The sequence below is a fragment of the Delphinapterus leucas genome, chromosome 20 (assembly GCF_059928025.1).
Source record: "Delphinapterus leucas isolate spDelLeu-1000000601 "Yukka" chromosome 20, BTC_Dleu_Yukka2, whole genome shotgun sequence".
Taxonomy (NCBI): domain Eukaryota; kingdom Metazoa; phylum Chordata; class Mammalia; order Artiodactyla; family Monodontidae; genus Delphinapterus; species Delphinapterus leucas.
The window spans coordinates 12,034,594-12,059,212 of NC_143148.1; the positions used below are offsets into that span (position 1 = coordinate 12,034,594).

A 24,619-nucleotide genomic window follows, 5' to 3' on the forward strand; every position below is an offset into this window, starting at 1 on the left:
TGGGATTCTCCCGGACCAGGGCTTGAACCCGTGTCCCCTGCATTGGCAGGCGGATTCTTAACCACTGTGCCACCAGGGAAGCCCCTATTGCACAATATATATATATATATATATTTATTTAATTAATTAATTTATTTGGCTGTGCCGAGTCTTAGTTGTGGTATGCAGGATCTTCATTGACACGTGCGAGATCTCAGTTTCAGTGTGTGGGATTTAGTTCCCTGACCAGGGATTGAACCCAGGCCCCCTGCATTGGGAGCGTGGAGTCTTAGCCACTGGACCACCAGGGAAGTCCCTGTTGCACAATATTATACATGTATAGAAGTCCATAAAACTTATGTGTGCAGTTCAATAAGTAGTTACAAAGAAGATATTCATGAAACTACTACCCAGGCCTAGAAATAGAATACTGCCAACAACCCTCCTCCTTTTCTGATTACTAACCTCTCTCTCCCCCTCACATTGGTAATCCCAACTTTTACAGTAAGCATTTACTTTTTTTCTTTATAGTTTTACCACCTACGTATAAATTCCTAAATAGTTTAATTTTGCCTTTATTTGAACTTTATGTATATGAAATCAGGCAATAACTATTTTGGTTTTTTTTCTTTTATTCAACATTATGTTTGTAATATTCATTTATGTTTTTTTATTCATTCTCATAGATATATAATATTTGAATATAGTACTATTTATTTATTCATGGACCAGTTTTCAGTTTGGGGTAGTTATGAACACCGCCGCTATGAAATCCTTGTTCATGTCTCCCACTGTACATAAGCAAGCATTCTTTTTGAGAATACGTCTAAAAGTGGAATTGCTTGGTCACAAAGCTTAAACTTTAGTAAATAACCACCAGCACTTTTTCAAAGTGATTTAGCAATTAAACTCCCATTAGCAGGAGATGAGAGTTTCTCTGTTCTACTCTCTGCCAATACTTGGTATTGTCAGACATTAAAATTGTTGCCAGTCTGATGATATATAATGATCTCTGTTTGGGTTTAATTCATATTTTTCCAGTTACTAGAAGGGTTGAGTGCCATTTCACATGTTTATTAGCTACTGGGATTTCTTGTCTCTGAAGTGCCTATTCAAGTCTTTTTCGTATTTGTTGTGTTGCCTGCCATTGATCTACAGGAATTCCTTATATAGTCTGAATAGTAATCCTTTGTTGATCATATATGTTGCAGACATTACTCCTACTCTGTAACTGTCGTTTTATTCTTCCTTTTGGTTTTGTTTTGTTTTGTCTGTGCCACGCAGCTTGTGGGATTTTAGTTGCCTGACCAGGGAGCAAACCCGGGCCCTTGGCAGTAAGAGCGCTGAGTCCTAACCGCTGGACCACCAGGGAATTCCCCATTTTATTCTTTTGATGATCAAAATTCTTAATTTCAATGAAGTCAGATTTATTAATCTTTTCCTTTATGACATATTTTTTGTAGCTTGTTTGAGAAATCCTTTCCTACCCCAAGGTCATGAATATATTCTCCTACATTCCCTTGTCTTTCATATTTAGATCTTTAATTCACTGAATTTTATTTTTGTGATGGGTTTAAAATAGGGGGGTCTCTGCACCTTTATTTCACTTAATGTATTGTGGATATCTTTCCAATGAATACATAATGACCTACCTAATTATTTTTGTCAACTGCAGAAGTGCCCAATTTGCTTTTGATGAGTTTTTAAACTGAGGTATAATTGACATGTAACATTATATTAGTTTCACGTGTACAATATAATGATTCGATATTTGTATACATGGTGAAATGATCACAGAATAAGTCTGTTAATGATGAACATTTAAAATTTCATTTATTTATCAATACAAATACTGGTATAATTCATATGCTTGTACATATATCTTTGAGTATCCATGCTAATATTCTATACTAGAGATTGTGAAGTGAGATAGCTGGTTAAAAGGTACACACATTTAAGTTTTGGTTTTTTTTTTTTTTTGGCCACGCCTCTCGGCTTGCAGGATCTTAGTTCCCTGACCAGGCATTGAACCGGGGCCCTGGCAGTGAAAGTGCCGAGTCCTAACCACTGGACCGCCAGGGAATTCCCTGTTTTTGATAGGCATACTACCAAATTGTATTTTACCTCCATCAACAGTGATAAGGATCTTGATTTATCTTATTCTTTTTTAAAAATTTATATTTTATATTGGAGTATAGTTGATTAACAATGTTGTGTTAGTTTCAAGTGTACAGCAGAGTGATTCAATTATACATATACATGTATCTATTCTTTTTCAAATTCTTTTTCCATTTGGGTTATTACAGTGTATTGAGCAGAGCTCCCTGTGCTATACAGTAGGTCCTTGTTGGTTATCTATTTTAAATATAGCAGTGTGTACATGTGAATCCCAAACTCCCAGTCTATCCCTCCCCCACCCCCCTTCCCCCCCATAACCATAAGTTCATTCACTAAGTCTGTGAGTCTGTTTCTGTTTCTGTAAATAAGTTCATTTGTATCATTTTTTTTTAAGATTCCACATATAAGTGATATCATGATATTTGTCTTTCTCTGTCTGATTTACTTCACTTAGTATGATAATCTCCAGGTGCATCCATGTTGCTGCATGGCATTATTTCATTCTTTTTAATGGATGGGTAATATTCCATTGTATATTTGTACCATAGCTTCTTTTTTTAAAAAAATTTATTTATTTATTTCTGGCTGCATTGGGTCTTCGTTGCTGAGCACGGGCTTCCTCTAGTTGCGGTGAGCGGGGGCTACTCTTCCTTGCAATGCGTGGGCTTCTCATTGCGGTGGCTTCTCTTGTTGTGGAGCACGGGCTCTCGGCACGTGGGTTTCAGTAGTTGTGGCACGCAGGCTCAGTAGTTGTGGCTCACAGGCTCTAAAGCACAGGCTCCGTAGTTGTGGCACAGGGGCTTAGTTGCTCTGCGACATGTGGGATCTTCCCGGACCAGGGATCAAACCCATGTCCCCTGCATTGGCAGGCAGATTCTGAACCACTGCACCACCAGGGAAATCCCCACCATATCTTCTTTATCCTCATCTGTTGATGGACATTTAGGTTGCTTCCATGTCTTGGCTATTGTAAACAGTGCTGCAATGAACACTGAGGTGCGTATATCCTTTCAAACCATGTTTTTCTCCGTATATATGACCAGGAGTGGGATTGCTGGATTGTATGGTAGCTCTATTTTTAGTTTTTTAAGGAACCTCCGTACTGTTCTCCATAGTGGCTGTACCAATTTACATTCCCACCAACAGTGTAGGAGGGTTCCCATTTCTCCACACCCCCTCCAGCATTTATTGTTTGTAGACTTTTGGATGATGGCCATTCTGACTGGTGTGAGGTGATACCTCATTGTAGTTTTGATTTGCACTTCTCTAATAATTAGTGATGTTGAGAATCTTTTCATGTGGTTTTTGGCTATCTGTATGTCTTCTTTGGAGAAATGTCTATTAAGATCTTCCACCCATTTTTTTTGAGTGGGTTGTTTGGTTTTCTGATATTGAGCCATATGAGCTGTTTGTATATTTTGGAGATTAACCCCTTGTCGGTTGCTTCGATCACAAATATTTTCTCCCATTCTGTGGGTTGTCTTTTCATTTTGTTTCTGGTTTCCTTTGCTGTGCAAAAGCTTTTGAGTTTAATTAGGTCCCATTTGTTTATTTCTGTTTTTATTTCCATTACTCTAGGAGACAGATTGAAAAAGGTGTTGCTGCAATTTATGTCAAAGAGTGCTCTGCCTATATTTTCCTCTAAGGGTTTTATAGTATTTGGTTTTAGCTTTAGGTCTTTAATCCATTTTGAGTTTATTTTTGTGTATGGTGTTAAAGAATGTTCTAATTTCATTTTTTTATGTGTAGCTGTCCAGTTTTCTTAGCACCATTTATTGAAGAGACTGTCTTTTGTATACGCTTGCCTCCTTTGTCGTAGATTAATTGACCAAAGGTGCATGGGTTTATTTCTGGGCTTTCTATCCTGTTCCATTGATTCGTATTTTTGTTTTTGTTCCAGTACCATACTGTTTTGATGATGGTAGCTTTGTAGTATAGTGTGAAGTCAGGGAGCCTGATTCCTCCAACCCTGCTTTTCTTTCTCAATACTGTTTTGGCTATTTGGGGTCTTTTTTGTCTCCATACAAATTTTAAGACTTTTTTTGTTCTAGTTCTGTGAAAAATGCCATAGGTAATCATTGAATCTGTAGACTGCCTTGGGTAGTATAGGCATTTTGACAATATTGATTCTTCCAATCCAAGAACATGGTATATCTTTCCATCTGTTTGTGTTATCCTCGATTTCTTTCATCAGCATCCTGTAGTTTTCAGAGTACAGGCCTTTTGCCTCCTTAGGTAGGTTTATTCCTAGGTATTTTATGCACTGTGATGCAATGGTAAATGGGATTGTTTCTTTAATTTCTCTTCTGATCTTTTGTTGTTAGCGTATAGAAATACAACAGATTTCTGTGTGTTTATTTTGTATCCTGCAACTTTACCGAATTCATGGATGGGCTCTAGTAGTTTTCTGGTAGCATCTTTAGGATTTTCTACATTTAGTATCATGTCATCTGCAAACAATGACAGTTTTACTTCCTCTTTTCCAATTCGTATTCCCTTTATTTCTTTTTCTTCTCTGATGGCCATAGCTAGGACATCCAAAACTATGTTGAATAAAAGTGGCAAGAGTGTCTGGTTCCTGGTCTTAGAGGAAGTGCTTTCAGCTTTTCACCATTGAGTATGATGTTAGCTGTAGGCTTGTAATATATGGCCTTTATTATGTTGAGGTTTTCCCTCTATGCCCACTTTCTGGAGAGTTTTTATTGTAAATTGGTGTTGAATTTTGTCAAAAGCCTTTTCTGAATCTATTGAGATAATCGTATGGCTTTCATTCTTCAATTTGTTGGTGTGGTGTATCATACTGATTGATTTGCAGATACTGAAAAATCCGTGCATCCCTGGGTTAAATTGTACTTGATCATGGTGTATGATCCTTTTAATGCATTGTAGGATTTGGATTGCTAGTATTTTGTTGAGGATTTTTGCATGTATGTTTATCAGTGATATTGGCCTGTAATTTTCTTTTTTTTGTAGTATCTTTGTCTGGTTTTGCTGTCAGGGTGATAGTGGCCTCATGGAATGAGTTTGGGAATGTTCCTTCCTCTGTGATTTTTTGGAATAGTTTCAGAAGGATAGGTGTTAACTCTTCTCTAAGTGTTTGATAGATTTTGTTTGTTGGGAGTTTTTAAATCACAGGTTCAATTTCAGTACTTGTGGTTTGTCTTGTTCATATATTCTATTTCTTCCTGGTTCAGTCATGGGAGATTGTACCTTTCTAAGAATTTATCCATTTCTTCTAGGTTGTCCATTTTATTTGCATACAGCTGCTTGTAGTAGTCTCTTATGACCCTTTGTATTTCTGTGGTGTCTGTTGTAACTTCTCCTTTTTCATTTCTATTTTATTGATTTGAGCCCTCTCCCTCCTTTTTAATAAATTTATTTATTTTTGGCTGCACTGGGTCTCCGTTGCTGTGCACTGGCTCTCTCTAGTTGCGGTGAGTGGGGGCTACTCTTTATTGTGGTGCGCAGGCTTCTCATTGCGGTGGCTTCTCTTGTTGCAGAGCACAGGATCTAGGTGTGCAGGCTTCAGTACTTGTGGCACGTGGGCTCAGAAGTTGTGGCTCGTGAGCTCTAGAGCGCAGGCTCAGTAGTTGTGGCACACGGGCTTAGTTGCTCCACAGCATGTGGGATCTTCCCAGACCAGGGCTCGAACCCATGTCCCCTGCACTGGCAGGCGGACTCCCAACCACTGTGCCACCAGGGAAGCACCCCCTTCCCTTTTCTTAATGAGTCTGGCTAAAGGTTTATCAATTTTTTTTATCTTTTCAAATAACCAGCTTTTAGTTTCATTGATCTTTTCTATTGTTTTCTTCCTATTTCACTCTTTCTGCTTTGATATTTATGATTTCCTTTCTTCTACTAACTTTGGATTTTGTTTGTTCTTCTTTCTGTAGTTGCTTTAGGTGTAAGGTTAGGTTGTTTATTTGAAATTATTCTTGTTAGGTTGTTTATTTGAGATTCTGCTTGAGGTAAGATTTTATTGCTATAAACTTCCGTCTTAGAACTGCTTTTGCTTTGTCCCATACGTTTTGGATGGTCGTGCTTTCATTTTCATTTGTCTCTATGTAAGTTTTGATTTCCTCTTTGATTTCTTCAGTGATCCATTGGTTGTTTAGTAACATATTGTTTAGCCTCCACGTGTTTGTGTTTTTTACAGTTTTTTTCTTGTAGTTGATTTCTAATCTCATAGTGTTGTGGTTGGAAAAGATGCTTGATATGATTTCAGTTTTCTTAAATTTACTGAGGCTCTCTTTGTGGCCCAGCATGTGATCAATCCTGGGGAATGTTCCATGTGCACTTGAAAAGAATGTGTAATCTGCTGCTTTTGGATGGAATGCTCTATAAATATCAGTTAAGTTGGTCTGGTCTAATGTGTCATTTAAGGCCTGTGTTTCCTTATTGAGTTTCTGCCTGGATGATCTGTCCACTGATGAAAGTGGAGTGTTGAAGTCCCCCAATATTATTGTGTTAGTGTTGATTTCTCCTTTTATGGCTGTTAGTATTTGCCTTATATACTGAGGTGCTCCTATGTGTGGTGCATATACATTTTTTTTTTAACGGCGCATATACATTTACAATTGTTATATCTCCTTCTTGGATTGATCCCTTGTTCATTATGTAATGTCCTTCTTTGTCTCTTGTAACAGTGTTTATTTTAAATTCTATATTGTCTGATATGAGTATTGCTACTCCAGCTTTCTCTTGATTTCCATTTGCATGGAATACATTTTTCCATCCCCTCACTTTCAGTCTGTATGTGTCCCTAGACCTGAAGTCAGTCTCTTGTAGACAGCATATAGATGGGTCTTGTTTTTTTTTTTTTTTGGCTGTGTTGTGTGGCATCTGGGATCTTAGTTCCCTGACCAGGGATCAAACCTGTGCCCCCTGCTGTGGAAGCGCAGAGCCTTAACCACTGGACTGCCAGGGAAGTCCCAATACAGGTCTTGTTTTTGTATCCATTCAGTCAGTCTATGTCTTTTGGTTGGAGCATTTAATCCATTTATGTTTAAGGTAATTATCAATATGTTTGTTCTTATTTCCATTTTGTTAATTGTTTTGGATTTGTTTTTGGGGGTGTTTTTTCTTCCCTTCCTCTCTTGTTCTCTTGTGATTGATGAGTAACTTTAGTGTTGTGTTTGGATTCCTTTTTCTTTTTTGTGTGTGTATCTGTTGTAGATTTTTGGTTTGCAGTTACCATGAGGTTTTGATATATTGATAGCAGTCTATATATAAACAAGATTGTTTTAAGATGGTGGTCTTTTAATTTCAAATCCATTTCAAATATGCTGCATTTGTACCCTCCTCCTTTCCTGATTATTGGTTTTGATATCATATTTGTGTGAGGATGATTTCCTACCTTTATAGTATGTTTGCCTTTACTAGTGAGCTTTTCCATTTGTAATTTTCTTGTTTCTAGTTGTGGCCTTTTCTTTTCTGCCTAGAGAAGTACCCATAGCATCTGTTGCAAAGCTGGTCTGGTGGTGCTGAATTCTCTTAGATTTTGCTTGTCTCTAAAGCTTTTGATTTCTTCAGTTTTGTTGAATCTGAATGAGAGCCTTGCTGGGTAGAGTATTCTTAGTTGTAGGTTCTTCTCTTTCATCCCTTTAAATATATCATGCCACTCCCTTCTGGCCTGCAGAGTTTCTGCTGAGAAAATGGCTGATAACTTAATGGGAGTTCTCTTGCACGTTATTTGTTGCTTTTCCCTTGTTGCTTTTACTATTTTTTCTTTATCTTTAATTTTTGTCAGTTTGATTACTATGTGTCTCGGCGTGTTCCTCCTTAGGTTTATCCTGCCTGGGACTCTGTGCTTCCTGGACTTTGGTAACTGTTTCCTTTCCCATGTTGGGGAATTTTTCAGCTATTATCTCTTCAGATATTTTCTCAGGTCCTTTCTCTCTTCTCCTTCTGGGACCCCTATAATGTGAATGTTGGTGTGTTTAATGTTGTCCCAGAGGTCTCTTAGACTGTCCTCATTTCTTTTTCTTTTTCGTTCTGTTCTGTGGCAGTGATTTCCACCATTCTGTCTTCCAGCTCACTTATCCTTTCTTCTTCCTCAGTTCTTCTGCTATTGATTCCTTCTAGTGTATTTTTCAGTTATTGTATTTTTCATCTCTGTTTGTTCTTTAATTCTTCTAGATGTTTGTTAAGCATTTCTTGTATATTCTCGATCTGTGCCTGCATTCTTTTTCTGAGATCTCGGATCATCTTTACTATTATCATGCTGACTTCCTTTTCAGGTAGGTTGCCTCTCTCCACTTCACATAGTTGTTCTTCTGGGGTTTTATCTTGTTCCTTCATCTGGGATATATTCCTCTGCTGTCTCATTTTGTCTAACTTTCTGTGATTGCGGTTTCTGTTCCACAGGCTTCAGGGTTGTAGTTCTTCTTGCTTCTGCTGTCTGCCCCCTGATGGATGAGGCTGTCTAAGAGGGTTGTGCAGGCTTCCTGGTTGGGGGGACTGGTGCCTGCCTACTGGTGTGTGGAGCTGCGTCTTGTCCCTCATGGGCAGGGCCGCGTCAGGGGGTGTGTTTATTGGGTAGCTGTTTATTCAGGAAGACTTTAAGCAGCCTGTCTGCTGATGGGTGGGGCTGTGTTCCTACCCTGTTGGTTGTTTGGCCTGAGGCATCCCAGCACTGGAGCTACAGGCTATTGGGTGGGGGCAGGTCTTGGTGGGAAAATGATGGCCTTCCAGAGGGCTCATGCCAGTGAGTACTCGCCAGAACTGCCTCCACCAGTGTTCTTGTCCCCATAGTGAGCCACAGCCACCTTCTGCCTCCGCAGAAGATCCTCTAATACTAGCAGTTAAGTCTGGCCCAGTGTCTTATGAGGTCACCGCTTTTTCCCGTGTCCTGATGTGCATGAGACCCTGTGTTTACCCTCCAAGAGTTGAGTTTCTGTTTCGCCCAGTCCTTTGGAATTCCTGCAATCAATCCCCGCTGGCCCTGAAAGCCAGATTCTCTGGGGGCTCCTCTTCACGTTGCCAGATCCTCAGGCTGAGGAGCCTGACGTGGGGCTCAGAACTTTCATTCCTGTGGTAGAACTTCTGTGGTATAATTTTCCAGTTTATGAGTTGCCTACCTGAAGTGTATGGGATTTGATTTTATCGCGATTGTACCCCTCCTACCATGTTATGTGGCTTCTTCTTTATTTTGTTTTTTTTGTTTTGCGGTACGCGGGCCTCTCACTCTTGTGGCCTCTCCCGTTGCGGAGCACAGGCTCCGGACGTGCAGGCTCAGCGGCCATGGCTCACGGGCCCAGCCGCTCTGCGGCACGTGGGATCTCCCCGGACCGGGGCACGAACCCATGTACCCTGCATCGGCAGGCGGACTCTCAACCACTGCGCCACCAGGGAAGCCCGTGGCTTCTTCTTTGTCTTTGAATGTAGGATATCTTTTTTGGTAGCTTCCAGCATTTTTTTTATCGGTGTTGTTCAGCAGTTAGTTGTGATTTTGGTGTTTCTGTAAGAAGGGGTGAGCTCATGTCCTTCTACTCTGCCATTTTGTCTCCTCCTCCTGATTTATCTTATTCTTGATAATATCATAATATCAATCAGTTTAAGATTTGCCAATATACTTTTTATATGACATTTAATAACAGACTAGGGAGCAATCAAATTCTGTTTGTCACCAACACTGGTGTCATCTCCAAAGATCAATGGCCAGGTCCCCAACAGCCCCATCTGCCTCCGCTTTGATAAGCAATGGCATTCTATCATTAAAGAATTTGGTTAAGCCTCTCTAGTATTAGGAGAATCGCGTTTTGCTTTTCTTTCTCTTCCTATTTCCCCACAAGCTGACACTGAGTAGAAAGGGCTGAGAAGTGTGCTTATCCTGGTCTTCATTTCATTTCTCTTGTCTCTTCACAACCCCTGCTTCAGCCCTAGTTGATTCCACAGAGTGACTCTGGTTTAAGGAAGGTCATTCTTTTGCAACTTACTGGTTTTCTTCACTCTGCCCTTGAAATGATTACAGGGACACGGCTTCTTTGGCAGCCTGGGCACTGTCATGAGTTTTCTTTCAGGGGCTCTCAGGAACCAATCTGAAATAAGGGAGTTGCTGCTTAGAAGGGTTAATATGTTTGAGTCAGGGCTTTACTTGCCATCTTCCTTGCCTCTCGATTCATTTTCATACTGCAGCAGTGGGTGTGGGAAAGGGTCAACCAAGCACAGTGAAGATATCCAGTTATATGAGCACCAGGGTCTCTAAGTTGTTTGCCTGACCTGTATGGGCAAAGAATTTGGTGGCAGGTTTGGAGGAGGCATCAGGGTATCATTAGGGAGACTGAAAAATAAGGAATAAGACCTAGGTGTCTTCTTTTTAGTGTCTGCTTTACCTCAAGCAAGACTTGCCTCTCTGATTTCAGTCTACCTGTGAGTAAAATAAGGTTGAGAATGGCATCCAGGAAGGTCTTGGAAGGCAGACCTGGGTTGTTGGGGAAAAAAAGGGTAAGGGAGAGGGAGCAGCCAGAGATTCAGCCAGCTCCCCTTTGGACCTTGGAGGAGTCCAGCTCTTGCCTAAGGCTCAGAAAGAAAATAAGTGTTGGTGCTGCATGTGATGGTCTTGTGGAGAGCGGAGAGGGTGAGGTCAGCTCAGATAACATCTGCTCTGGTCTCAGAGGGATTCAGTGGAGCAAGCTGGGATCTTGATGGTGCATCACTGTTGTCAATATTGAATTACTGACCTTTGCACTCACATTCTTGGGCGCCTTCTCAGAGCCACCTCCCAGAAGCCTGGCGTTGGTCCCTATGGCCTCTGGTGACCCATGTCGGAAGGAAACAGATCATTTCGTCACTGGAAAGCAAAGGCGCCAAGAGAATTGGTACCCTGTCATTGTGCTAACTAGGTCAGTACAGCTCCATTGCTCTTCCTTTTTTACTCAGGGATCTAGGGAACTTCAAGAGAGGAGTATTTTATATGTATTTTATTTATTTATTTATTTAGGCCACGCTGCGTGGCTTGTAGGATCTTTGTTCCTTGACCAGGGATTGAACCCAGGACCTTGGCAGTGAAAGTGCAGAGTCCTAACCGCTGGACTGCCAGGGAATTCCCTGTTATATTTTTTAAATTATATAGTTCATTTATAATGCTGTGTTAATTTCTGGTGTACAGCAAAGTTATTCAGTTTTATACACACACACACACATATTCTTTTTCATATTCTTTTCCATTATGATGTATTACAGGATATTGAATATAGGTCCCTGTGCTATAGTGTAGGACCTTTTTGTTTGTCTATTTTATTTATTTTATTTTAAGTTTATTTGTCTGCATCGGGTGTTGTGGCACGTGGGAGCTTAGTTGCGGCATGTGGGATCTTTCATTGTGGCACACAGGCTTCTCTAGTTGCGGTGTGCGGGCTCAGTAGTTGTGGCGTGTGGGCTTAGTTGCCCAGCGGCATGTGGGATCTTAGTTCCCAACCCACGTCCCTGCATTGGAAGGTGGATTCTTAACCACTGGACCACCAGGGAAGTCCTCTATTTTATATATAGTGGTTTGTATCTGCTAATCCCAAACTCCTAGTTTATCTTTCCCCTACCCCCTTTCCCCTTTGGTAGCCATAAGTTTGTTTTCTGTGTCTGTGAGCCTGTTTCTGTTTCTTAAATAAGTTCACTTGCGTCATATTTTAGGTTCCACATATAAGTGATATCATATGGTATTTGTCTTTATCTTTCTGACTTACTTCACTTAGTATGATCATCTCTGGGTCCATCTGTGTTGCTGCAAATGGCATTTCATTCTTTTCTATGGCTGAGTAATATTCCATTGTGTATATGTACCACCTCTTCTTTATCCATTCGTCTGTCAATGGACATTTACGTTGCTTCCATGTCTTGGCTATTGGAAATAGTGCTGCTATGAACATTGGGGTGCATGTATCTTTTCAAATTATAGTTTTGTCCGGATATATGCCCAGGAGTGGGATTGCTAGATCATATGGCAACTCTATTTTTAGTTTTTTGAGGAACCTCCATACTGTTTTCCATAGTGGCTGCACCAATTTACATTCCCACCACCAGGGTGGGAGGGTTCCCTTTTCTCCACACCCAAGAGAGGAGTATTTTAAATGAATAAGGAATTGAAGTTTAAAATCTGGCTTAGAAAAAAGCTTACCTGGAAGTAGGTCGAGAAAGAATGGCTTCTGGATGGAAAAGAGCACAAACAGTAGGGGTTAATCAAGACCTTACATCCTCCCCCCATTAAAATCCTCAAGACTTAAGGAATGAGAGCAAGGAGTAGATTATTCCATTAACCAGTCAGGAACTTCACCTGACCTCCATGTTTGGTTGTATTTGAATCCATAATCCCAATTCAACTATAAAAGGATGGTATTTACCTTTGTTCCTCTGGAACAAATCCATTCTGTTTTGGCCTCCATTCAGGTCTGTCTTATCACCTGATGCTATCTTATTCGCATTTTGTGATACCTAAAATATTTTTATGACAATCAAGTACGATGTTTTATAGAGATTCTGGGACTAGAAATGGGCCCAGATGATGCTTCCTCTGTATAGGAGCTGCTCATGTTTCCTGTCAGACTTAATTACGGTTTCACATGGTTCCCCATCACATTTGAATGCAGCTGTATCCTTGCACAATTACACTTAAAGTTTGTTGTTTGAAATGTGTTGTGGACTGAACTGTGTCCCCCTAAACTCATTGAAGCCCTAACCCTTAATAACTCAGAATGACTGTATTTGAGGATAGGGCCTTTAAAGAGATGATTAAGTTAAAATGAGGACCTGATGGTTGGGCTCTAATCCAGTCTGACTGGAGTCCTTATAAGGAGAAGAGATTTGGGCACACAAAGAGACACCAGGCATGTACATGCACAGAGGAATGACCAGGTGAGGAAATAGCAAGGAGATGGCCATCTGTAAGGCAATGAGAGAGCCCTCAGAAGAAACCAAAGTTGCTGACACTTTATCTTGAACTTTCTAGCCTTCAGAATTGTGATAAAATAAGTTGTTGTTTAAGTCTCCTAGCCTGTGTTATTTTGTTATGGCGGTCCTAGCAAACTGAAAATCTTTCTCCCTTACTAGACTCTGACCCAATGGCTCAGTAGTCATTCAGCTACATGGCTCCTGACGCATGGTAGACACGTGGTAAATGTTTGTTTGATAAGCGGATGGACAGGTTGTCCAGAGAGGGCCCTTAGAGCAGCATCTGGTTCAATCCAGCTCTATTTCCCAGACTCGTGCCCTTTCTGTCACACAGATGGAGGGTGTTGCATCATTTCCCTACCTGCTGGTTTCTAAATGTTCTCATGTGCTGTTTTGAGTGGTGTTAATTTCAACAAGCATGGCCCCTGCTGTCTAAACTTTTCTAATATTTTACTCTCGCCTGACCTCTACTTCTGGTTCCAGAGAAAAGCCACAGAATCTTGGAGCCAGAAGGTATCTTGGAGATGAGGTATCTTGGAACGCCTACACGGATGAGTTTTTCTTCTTCATTTAAAAAAAATTGATCTTTATTGGAGTATAATTGCTTCACAATACTGTGTTAGTTTCTGTTGTGCAACAAAATGAATCAGCCATATGCATACATATATCTCCATGTCCCCTCCCTCTTGAGCCTCCCTCCCACTCTCCCTATCCCACCCCTCTAGGTTGTCGCAAATCACTGAGCTGATCTCCCTGTGCTATGCCGCTGCTTCCCACCAGCAATTTTACGTTCGGTAGTGTGTATATGTCGATGCTACTCTCACTTCGCCCCAGCTTCCCCCTCCCCACCCCATGTCCTAAGTCCATTCCCTATGTCTACATCTTTATTCCTGCCCTGCCGCTAGGTTCATGAGTAGCATTTTTTTTTCAGGTTCCATATATATTCATTTTTAATGGGACATAACTATATTAGAGAAAATTTGTAAAGTCCAAAATCAACTTTACTCTTACCAAATGTTGGAATTTTAGTGTGAATATGATTTTTTAAATATAGTGGTAACCACAGTATGTGAATGAATTTCTTTCTGTTCACTTTATAAGCTTGTTCCCGTGTTGTCTTACAACATTTATAACAGACATTTTGAATGACTACATAACACTCCCAAGTATACATACTTCAGATTACTTTTTAAAAAATTATTTATTTATTTGGCTGCGCCAGGTTTTAGTCGCGGCACGTGGGATCTTCATTGCGGTGTGCGGTGTGCGGGCTCTTAGTTGCAGCATGCAAGATCTAGTTCCCTGACCAGGGATCAAACCTGGGCCCCCTGCAGTGGGAGCTTAGAGTCTTAACTGCTGGGCCACCAGGGAAGTCCCCAGATTACTTAATTGTTCTCTCATTGTTGAATATTTAGATTGTTTTATTTTTGGATATTGATAAATTTCTTTGTAACTGTTTTCTAAATGTTGGATTTCTGTCTCGGGGAAGACTTCCCAAGTGGAATTACTGGGTCAAAAGTTAAGAACTTTTGTTTTATGTTTCTTGATATCTTTACCAAGTTGCTTTTAAAAGAGTTGTACTAATTAACTAAATCACTGTCCCTTTTATTTTCAGGTGAGGAAACTGAGACCCAGAGAGAGCAAATGAAATGCCCAAGTTCACAAAGGTAATGGTGACTCATCTGGAGCTAAAATCCAGGTCCAAGACTCCTACTCTGCTGTTCTTTCTGCAGTCCTACATGACCTAATGTCACGGTGTAACTGAGAACGAAGCCGTTACTATAGTATCATGTCCTCCAAACGTCAGGCATTTTTGGACCACCTTAATGATTTTTGCTATAGCTTATACGCCTCCACTATTATTTATTTCATACTTTTTGCTTTAAATAAATTTAATTTACATAACATCTTCATTCTATGCAATATTTTTTGTGAGATTATCCATTTGATATATGCTTAGATTTTTTTCTAACATGCATTAAAATAAGCATGTAACTATTAAAGTAAAAACTAATTTATGTTCTACCTAAAATCAGTTTTGGAATATATTGATACAATGTAATAAGCATGGACTTTATATCCAGGCAGACCTGGGGTCAACTGCTTCCTCTGTCAGTTAACTCTGTAGCCTGGGAGAAGTCACTTAGCTTCTACGATCTTTGGTTCTCTGGTTTGTAAAGAGTGGATATTAGTGTCCACCTTGCAGTGTTGTTAGGAATAAAGGAGCTACTGAGGGCCTGGTGCCCAAGGAGGTGTTCAGTATATGATGGTTATTATTGTGGTTATTATTGCAGACTTCTAGTTATTTCCCAAAGGGTGTGTCTATGCTGGAATGTTTGTCTTATTGCTTTCTGCTGATTTGCATGTGTAAAGAAGTAACTTCCACTTGTTAGTTTTTGCAGTAGATCTATTATTTTTTTGACTTTCCAGTTCTACTACATATTAGCTTTGTGACTTTGGACAAGTTGCTTAACTTTTCTGTGCCTCATTTACCTAATTTATAAAATGGGGCTAAAAAAAGTACATTGGTGTGTGTATGCATACATCTGTCCACCAGAGGGCCTAGATGCAATAGCCCTTGTAGCAATGGGCAATACCTTGTGCCCAAGGTTTGTGTATATCATTTTCCCCTGAAAGGAGCCGTGGCTCCGAGGAGAAATGGCTGACTCCAAGGATAGGGAAGGAAAGTAGAAGATGAGCCTGGAACATCTAGTGGTGTCAGAAAGTCAGAAACTGCTAAAAAAAAACCCGAAATGTCTAAATGATGCAGAAGCCAACTTGAAGAAGTTCTTAGTGGCCGGTTTTGGGACAATATGAATGACATTATAAATAAGGATAGTAATAGATTATAATCCACAAATATCCCTGAGAATTTACTTATATAAATAAATAATTGAATACCTGAATAAATGAGAGAGAAGGAAGAGCTCTTTCTTTTTTTTTTTTCCCCTTGGCTGCACCACACAGCTTGAGGGATCCTAGTTCCCCAACCAGGGGTTGAACCCTTGCCCTTGGCAGTGAAAGCATGGAGTTCTAACCACTGGGAATTCCCCGGAAGAGCGCTTTCTTATAGTAGAATCCTAATTAATACATTTAGAAGGAATGTTGGAAATAGAAAATCACCATTTGGCTAAGACTATAGTAATACCTGTTGTAGGCGAGAATCAACAATGGATTTTAAAAATTAATAGGCAAAAGTATGACGAGAAGAAACAGGCTATTTGCATAGTTTCGAAGTATCTCTCCACAAGATACTTATTAACTACAATGAGAATATAGTACCTTTATGGACACCGCCTTAACTAGTGTTCAAACTTAACATCACCCATAAATGAGTATTGTTACCGTGGGCCTCTGATGTGCTGAGAAGGCAAACGTCACTTCTGTGGTGTTCTTGCCAAAAATGCGTAATCTGAATTTAGTCATGAGGAAACATCAGATAAGCCCAAGTTGAGGGATATTCTATAAAATAACTGACAATACTCTTCAAAAGTGTCAAGATCATGGAAGACAAGGAAGGCTGACAAAGTACTCTAGATCGGAGGAGACCAGGAGATCCTACATTCTTCAGTGTAAGATCCTGGATTGGATTCTGGATCAGAAAAAGAATACTAGTGGGATGAATTGGGAGATTGGGATTGACATATATACACTAATATGTGTAAAATAGATAACTAATAACCTGCTGTATAAAAAAAATAAAATTCAAAAAAAAAGAATACTAATGGGATGATTAGCAAAACCTAAAAATTTGTACATTAGTTAATAGTACTGTATCATTGCTAATTTTCTGGTTTTGATAATCATATTATGGTTATGTATGATGTTATTGGAAAAAAACTGCATGAAGGATATATTGGAACTCTGATTATTTTTACCATATTTTTGAAGTCTGAAGAATGAAAAGTTAAAAAAAAAAGACATTGGGGACTTCCCTGGTGGCACAGTGGTTAACAATCCACCTGCCAATGCAGGGGACACGGGTTCAATCCCTGGTCTGGGAAGATCCCACATGCCATGGAGCAACTAAGCCCATGCGCCACAACTACTGAGCCTGAGCTCTAGAGCCTGTGAGCCACAACTACGGAGCCTGCGTGCCACAACTACTGAAGCCCATGCGCCCTAGAGCCTGTGATCTGCAACAAGAGAAGTCACCACAATGAGAAGCCTGTGCACCGCAACGAAGAGTAGCCCCCACTCTCCACAACTAGAGAAAGCCCGTGCACAGCAAGAAAGACCCAACACAGCCAAAAGTAAGTAAATAAATTTATTTTAAAATATCGTATCAAAAACAAACAAACAAAACAAAAACCCTAGGGATAAACTTAACCAAGGAGGTGAGGTGAAAGATCTACATGCTGAAAACTATAAAACATTGATAAAGGACATTGAAGATGATTCAAAGCAACGGAAAAATATCCCATGCTCTTCAATTGAAAGAACTAATATTGTTAAAATGGCCATACTACCCAAAGAAATCTATAGATTTAATGTGATCCCTATCAAAACACCCATGACATTTTTCACAGAACTAGAACAAATAATCCTAAAATTTATATGGAACCACAGACGACCCTGAATTGCCAAAGCTGTCCTGAGGAAGAAGAACAAAGCTGGAGGCATAACCCTCCCAGACTTCAAACAATACTACAAAGCTACGGTAATCAAAACAGTGTGGTATTGGCACAGAAACAGACACATAGATCAATGGGACAGAATAGAGAGCCCAGAAATAAACCCACACACTTACGGTCAATTAATCTACAACAAAGGAAGCAAGAATATATGATTGAGAACAGTCTCTTCAACAAGTTACATGTAAATCAGTGAAATTAGACCACTCCCTCACACCATATACAAAAATAAACTCAAAGTGGCTTAAAGACCTAATATATAAGACATGATGCCATAGAACTCCTAGAAGAGAACATAAGCAAAACATTCTCTTACATAAATTGTAGCAATATTTTCTTAGATCAGTCTCCTAAGGCAAAAGAAATAAAAGCAAAAATAAACAAATGGGACCTAATCAAACTTAAAAGTTTTTGCAGAGCAAAGGAAACCATAAACAAACAAAAAGGCAATCTGTGGAATGGGAGAAAATATTTGCAAACAATGAGACTGCCAAGGGGTTAATATCCAAAATATACAAACAGCTCATACAACTCAATATCCAAAAAACAAACATTCCAATCAAAAAATGAGCAGAAGAGCTAAATAGACATTGCTCCAAAGAAGACATACAGATGGCCAACAGGGACATGAAAACATGCACAACATCGCTAATTATTAGAGAAATGCAAACCAAAACCACAATGAGGTATCACCTCACACCAGTTAGATTGGCCACCATCAAAAAGTCTACAAGTAATAAATGCTGGAGAGGGTGTGGAGAAAAGGGAACTGCGCCACCTGGAAGCTCAGTGAGCTTTCCCCAACTCATTGCCTTTTTGCCTTAGTAGCTACTTTACTCATCTGATTGACTGAACCCTTACTAAGTTTACATTATCAATCGTTGACTCGTTACAACAGTTGTACATGCTAAGTGGTATTTTATTCATTTTAAGAAGATAAAACTGAGGCTGAAAAATGTTAAGCATCTTGTCCAGGGTTTCAAAGTAAGTGATGGAGCCAGGATTTGGATCGCGGTTCCCCTCAATTCAAGTCTGAGTCTCAAGGTCCAGGTGAGTCTAAACATGTCGCCATGTTTGAGAATTATTGGTAGAGAGCAGTGGCCCCACTGGGCAGTGGTTCCCCCTCCAGGGGACATTTGGCAATGTCTGGAGATATTCTTGGCTGTACTAACTGGGCGGGGCAGGGTGGTAGGGGAGATGCTGCTCTTGGCTTCTAGCAGGTGGAGGCCACGTGGATGTTGTTAAACATCCTGTAACCTGTTGTTAAACAGGTTACAAAGCACAGAACAGCCCCCGCTCCTCACAGCAAGGAATTATCCAGCCGTAATGTCAGTGGGCCTGCTATGAGACGCGGGTGTCGAGTCTCCTAAGGGCAACATTTTGAGCTCAGAAACCTGAGGATTTATTCTTTCACTTTGCAAATATTTACTGAGCACCGTGCGGGATAGTGTGAGGGGTGTGGAAACAATACACCAGATTGTGCCAGAGGGGAGGTTACAGTGTAGAAGGGAAGGGGTGGAGGTGGGAGAGGCACACCAACACCTCAACTTAAGGTAGAACATGAAAAGGGCAGAGAGTCGAGTTAGGGTTAAGCTTGTTCACAGGCGGGAGGGCTCACGTGTGGTCCTGGGACGAATCAAGGGAGGCTGTGGGAGGAGGGGCTTGGGGTGGGTTTTGTGAGTGAAGCTGAGCTGGTGGGAAAGCACAGGAGCAGCTCGGGAGCAGCCCGAGGCCTAGCTGAGTGGAGCACAGAGCACTTAGTGCGAGGAGGGCTGGACTGGAAAGGCAGCTGCGGCTGCAGCTTGGAATCCAGGCTGAGGACTCTAGTGGTGTCTGTCCTAGTGGTGGAAAAGCCTTCGCTTCCAGAATGGTGGTCTAGGCCCCAGGGCTGGGGGGCCCAGCAGCTTCCAGAGAGCTCTCTCTGTAAGGGAGGGACCGTTGGAAATTGGGGTGGAGTAGGGAGAACTCCTGATTTTAGGACAGAGTTGATGCTCAGTATATAACAAAGCTATTTCACCTCAAAGTAGCCCTTGGGGAGATGTTCCCCTCGAGTGCAGACATAGGTCGGGATGAGGTCTCTTCTGCACAGCTGTTCTGCTAAGGGCTAGGCCACTTCAGCTGTAGTGAAAAGTGGAGCCGATTCGGAGCCCCTAACCCAGGGTCTGCTTCCCAAAGGTGAGCTGTTCAAACAGGGCTTGGTGTGCCTACAGTTTCAATCATGGGTACTACCTGGTGGTGTGATTTTTCTAGTTTATCACCATACCGTGAAACAGCATTAAAAATTGTTGGGACACATCTGGTGCACTGTAAAGAATACAATCGAGGATGACTTACTGTCTGTGGTTGTACAGTTGCCTTCAGCACCCTCCCACCACTGCCTCCAAGCCTGGCCCTGGGGACATTCATTACTCTCTAGAACAGGGACTGGGGGGCAGGTGAGGCAGCAAATCTTTGTTGGGCCATTATTTTTTTCTCCCCCGCCAGCTACAGTTGCAGACATTTCCATACACATGGGCTTCTTTAACTCTCACAACACTCTTTGGATTTATGTACAGTTCATTCCTTTATGTAAGTGAAGAAACGGGCACTGAGACAGGCTAACTTGCCCCTAATCCCTGTAACCTAAAAGGGCTACATTTTACTGCATGTGTGGTCACGTTCTTTTCTGTTTTGCCATGTTTCTCCCCCCTCTTTATCTTTCATAGAAAAAAAATTTTTTTTTACCTGGATTTGAGCTGTTGCGGACCGTGGACACCAGCATTAGTGGCAGCAACAGTAGGAGGGAAGAGATTAGAACTTTCATTTCAACTGTTGGTGCTGCTGTGCGTTGCCTGAAGAGTGTGTGGAAGGTTCCCAGTGAGAGGGTCCCGAGTTCTTGGAGTGGCTCAGGCCGTGCGTGGTACGTGGCTTGGGGGTCTGAGCCTTACTCCCAGGCCAGTGTTCCCACTAGAGGGCGAGAACGGTCAAGTGACGCTGGTCTCATTAGATAACTGGACCATGTGATTTATGGGAATCTGGAAGGTAAAGGTGGCCAAAGAGAAGGAGTGAAGCATATCTTAGGAACATGAGAGGGCGACTGATAACTTGGCAGCAGTTCTCAGCCCCTCCCCTCCTCCCTCGCGCCTCCCTACCCGCCAGTGTGCTATGATTTCTTCCCCAAGTCTTTTTCCTTGTTTGAATTTCCTAATACATGTGAGTGACATTTTCTAGCTTAGTGTCCGGCAGGAAAGAGAGTGCTAAGGGCTGGCAAAGAGAGAATTACACGGCGTGTTTCCCCTCTGTCCTCCCCACTCCCGTCCTTGGATCAGCAATAGCAGTGTTGTTGTTTGGGAAGTTGCCGTGTCCCCACTGTTTACAATTTCCTCCAATTCTGTGGCCACGTAAGGAGGGAAGCAGAGAGGATCAAGGAGGAGAGGCTCTTCTCTCTTGCCCCGAACCCTGGCCTGGAGCACTGGGTCAAAGCAGGCCTCCTTGTTGTTGGTCAGGCAGGTGGCTGTGGGCTCGTGGCTCCCGCCTAAAGGAGAGGGAACTGGGTTGGTGGAAGACCCCTCAAGGCTTCATGTCCAAGAGGGTTTGAGAAACAGGAGCCACAGCGGGGAAGGTGTTTGCCCAGGCTGCTGGGGCTCTTGTTTCAGACCTTGTCTGGAAACAGCCCAAAGTGAAAGAGGGAGGTGATACTGAGGCTGGGACCTGGGACCCTTTGCTGCAGTGCTACAATGTTTGCACCTGGACACACCTCTCCTGGAGCAACAAAATACAAAGAAACTGTATGGGACTAAAAATAACTGCATGCACTGGCAGTTGGGGCAAATTCTTGACAAAAGATAGAGACCAAAAAACCCAACTGCCACTTTTGAAGAGCCCAGAGCAAAAGCAGGGGGTCGGGAGCAAAAGCAGGGTACTGTGAATGCCCCCTGCACACAGTACCACCTAAGGAATGGGGAAACCACCTTAGCTACCCCTGCAGCCCGACCCCTGGACACACCCCTACCCTCACCTCACATAAGGAACAAGCTCACCCCCACTCGGGGAACAAATGAGCAAGGGAACCTGTTATTTGTTCTCATTCCCCCCTGCTGCAGCAGGGGCCCCAATAACACCTTGCCTGAATTTCTTGTCTGGCCTCTGATCAATTTCCATTGATTAAGGAGGCCAGGAACCCTGGTGGGTAACAACATTACTTGGAGCAAACATGAAGGGCACAGAGCATCAGCACTTACTAAACTTACCAGTGCGCGACTTGATGGGAAAGTAAAGCACCCCCTCAGGTTCCATGTGTGTGAAAAAAAATTTTTTTTTTTTTTCTGGTAATGGACTGCACTTTCACATGCTTTCTAACATAGCAGGCCTAGTTAAAGGGTTACAAAAATATCATTCAATTCAACAAACATTTACAGAGTACTCACAAAGTGCCACACCCCACATAAGTTCAGGAATGTAAAAATGAACGATTAACAGCCCACGTCTCAAAAATCCCCACCCAATTAGCTGCATGCTCCTCCTCGGCCCTGGCCTCCTGTCTGCCATCCGCCAGCACAAATCCTACCCCAGCCTCCAGACCCAGCCCAAGTCCCACCGAACCCAGAGTCCGCTGAGCTACTCACAGCCCATGGTGAACTGCTGCGACTTCTGAAACTTGGTAGCACGATATCTCTAGGTTTTATGAAGTGTGTGTCATCTCCCTGGCTAAACTTGAGCTTCCTGAGGACAGAGACCATTGTTAGAATTTTCCAGGGAGGAGCCACATCGGTGGTTTACATCAGACCAAGCGTAGACCGAGCCTCCAACTCGAGGACAATCTCCACTGCCTAGCACAGTGCCTGCCACCTGCAGGTGCTTTATAAACTTTGTAGTAGCAAAGTCTACAATCAACCCTCCAACATGTCCATAGGCAGAAATAATCTGAAATTGAGAGGGTAAGAATGAGCAAACAAAAACCATGCCTGGCCTCTTCCCTCCTCTTGGCTGGAACAAAAGTCACACCGCCTTTACTCACTCCTGCCTGGAGGAGCCAGGGAGGACTTCCTGTTAACCTTCCCCTCAGCCCCATAAATATCACCCAGCACTTAAGCCCAGCCTCCCGCCGTCTTTGAGCCCATTTCCTGAAGCCTCTGGAATGAGTCATGTTTAATAAGTGCTGACGTTTGGGGCAAGAAGAGCCAACCCTCCCAACTCCTTAACTGGTGAGAAAGGTAAGATGAAGTGCATTTACAGATTTTGGCCACAGGGTGGCAGCACCGCCTAAGTGCTGGTATTTCCCAAGACTACCCAGACGTGGTCAAGTCGGAGATGAAGTTAGGATCAGGAAAAGGGCGCAAGGGAAGTGACTAGGTGAACTTTTTTTTTTCTGCGAAGTGAGAGAGTTGAGATGAGTCTCAAACCATTGCATTTTAGAACTGGAAGACACCTTAGAGAAGCGTCTCAAACTTTAACGTGCTTATAGACCGATCACCAGAGAATCTTGTCCAAATACAGATTTGCTTCTTCTGGTGGAGCCTGAGATTCTACATTTCTAACAAGCTTTCGGATGATGCCGTTGCTGCTGGTTATTGGACCCCACTCTGAATAGCAAAGCCTTAGAGGTCACGTAGATTAATTCTCCTTTCCCCCGATTTATGGATGAAGAGAGGCTGCAGTCCAGAGAGAGCAAGTGCCTTGCCTGGCGTAGCCATGACTTCAGCAGTTAGCTTTCTACATCTCAACCCAAGCTTCTCACTCTTAATCCACTTCCTGCTCCACTATATCGTGTGGCCCCCTTTCCTGTTGTGGTGGCATCTCTGTAGCTTAGGAACCAGAACTCGCGCTTTTACCACCATTTGGTTTAATCTTTGTTCGAGGCATCACTTTGGTTACTCCCTTATTCAAAACCTTCAGTGGCTCTTCTTTTACCACAAAATAAAGTTCAAATGTCTCAGTCTCATTTTCATGGCTGTACAACATGTGGTCCCACTCTTGCAAGCTTACTTAAATCCATGGTTCCTTAACCCTGTGTTTCCTCTGTAGCTTTCCCTGCTCCTTCCTGTTCCCTAAACGTACTGTGTTCAGTCCTCTCTCAGTGGTAGTGGTACTGGCATGGGCTTGGAGTTAGATATACCTACTTTCTAATTCCAGATCCATCGATGACCTTGGCAAGTTACTTCACCTTTCTGAGGGCCAGCACCCTCCTCTGAAATAACCCCATACAGTGACTAAGTGGAGTAAATAAAGTAACATATGCAAACCTACTCTCATTTCTGAAATCCTTTTCAAAACGTGCATCTACAGTGGTGCCTGACACTTGGTTCTCTGTGTTTGTGTTTCTCTTTGTCTGTTTCCCTGAGACTTAACCAGTCAAAGATCTAACCTGAATCCTGCCTCTTTCGTGAAACCTTCCCCAGCCATTCCTCACCTAGTTGATCCCATGCTTCTATAAGTTATTTCATCTGTCTATTAGCATTTTATTATTTGCCAGCCCTTTCAGTGAGACCCCACAGTGAGGCTTCAGGGATAACTGGCTGTGTAAGAATTGAGGGATAATGAATGAACTCTTGTTTTAGTATTCGCTGAGCTTTAGAGTACTCCCTGCCTTTCCTTTTGTCGCTTATTGCCTAGCAGCAGCTCCTCCTGTGCTAGCAGCACCAGGTCCTGGTAGTCTGGGAATTCTTTAGGGCCAGTTCTTGTCAGGCTCCTTCCAGCCTCTGCATTTTGGGTAAGTTGGTGTTTCCCTTTGTATGTTATTGAATGGCCCCTCCAAGGAAGGGGTTGATGATATCTCTTTCTGGAACCCCCCAGAAAAAAGCGATAAGGAAGTGTAGAGCCCAGTATCATTGCTTCAACAGCCTGGTGACAGGAGATATGTACACTTTCCTATTTCATGAAATTTTTAACGAAGTCCCTCCTCTCTTATTTCAGAAGAGGTTAAGGACAAAAGACCAGGTGGGGAGGGCAAGGTCGTTTAAGGGAAGTCACGTACCTCTGACCTAGATTCTGTGAATTATTCATTCAGCTGTACCCGGAAGTGTTCATCT

At 42.1% G+C, this 24,619-nt stretch overlaps 1 long non-coding RNA gene and 1 pseudogene across 2 annotated transcripts in view; one reads left to right on the forward strand and one right to left on the reverse strand.

Moving 5' to 3' along the window:
• The window catches only part of LOC111171043 (uncharacterized), a 33,243-nt pseudogene extending 18,352 nt beyond the window's left edge, over positions 1-14,891 (forward strand). Inside the window, exon 3 of the transcript XR_016390929.1 lies at positions 14,594-14,891. The product of XR_016390929.1 is annotated as an uncharacterized LOC111171043 (transcript). The remainder of the gene's footprint in view (positions 1-14,593) is intronic.
• On the reverse strand, positions 10,807-24,247 carry LOC149744597 (uncharacterized). The gene is made up of 2 exons (XR_016390930.1): positions 22,217-24,247; positions 10,807-21,960 (listed from the first exon to the last, which is right to left on the reverse strand). It is a non-coding gene; the product is annotated as an uncharacterized LOC149744597 (long non-coding RNA).
• Positions 24,248-24,619: the final 372 nt, after the last annotated feature.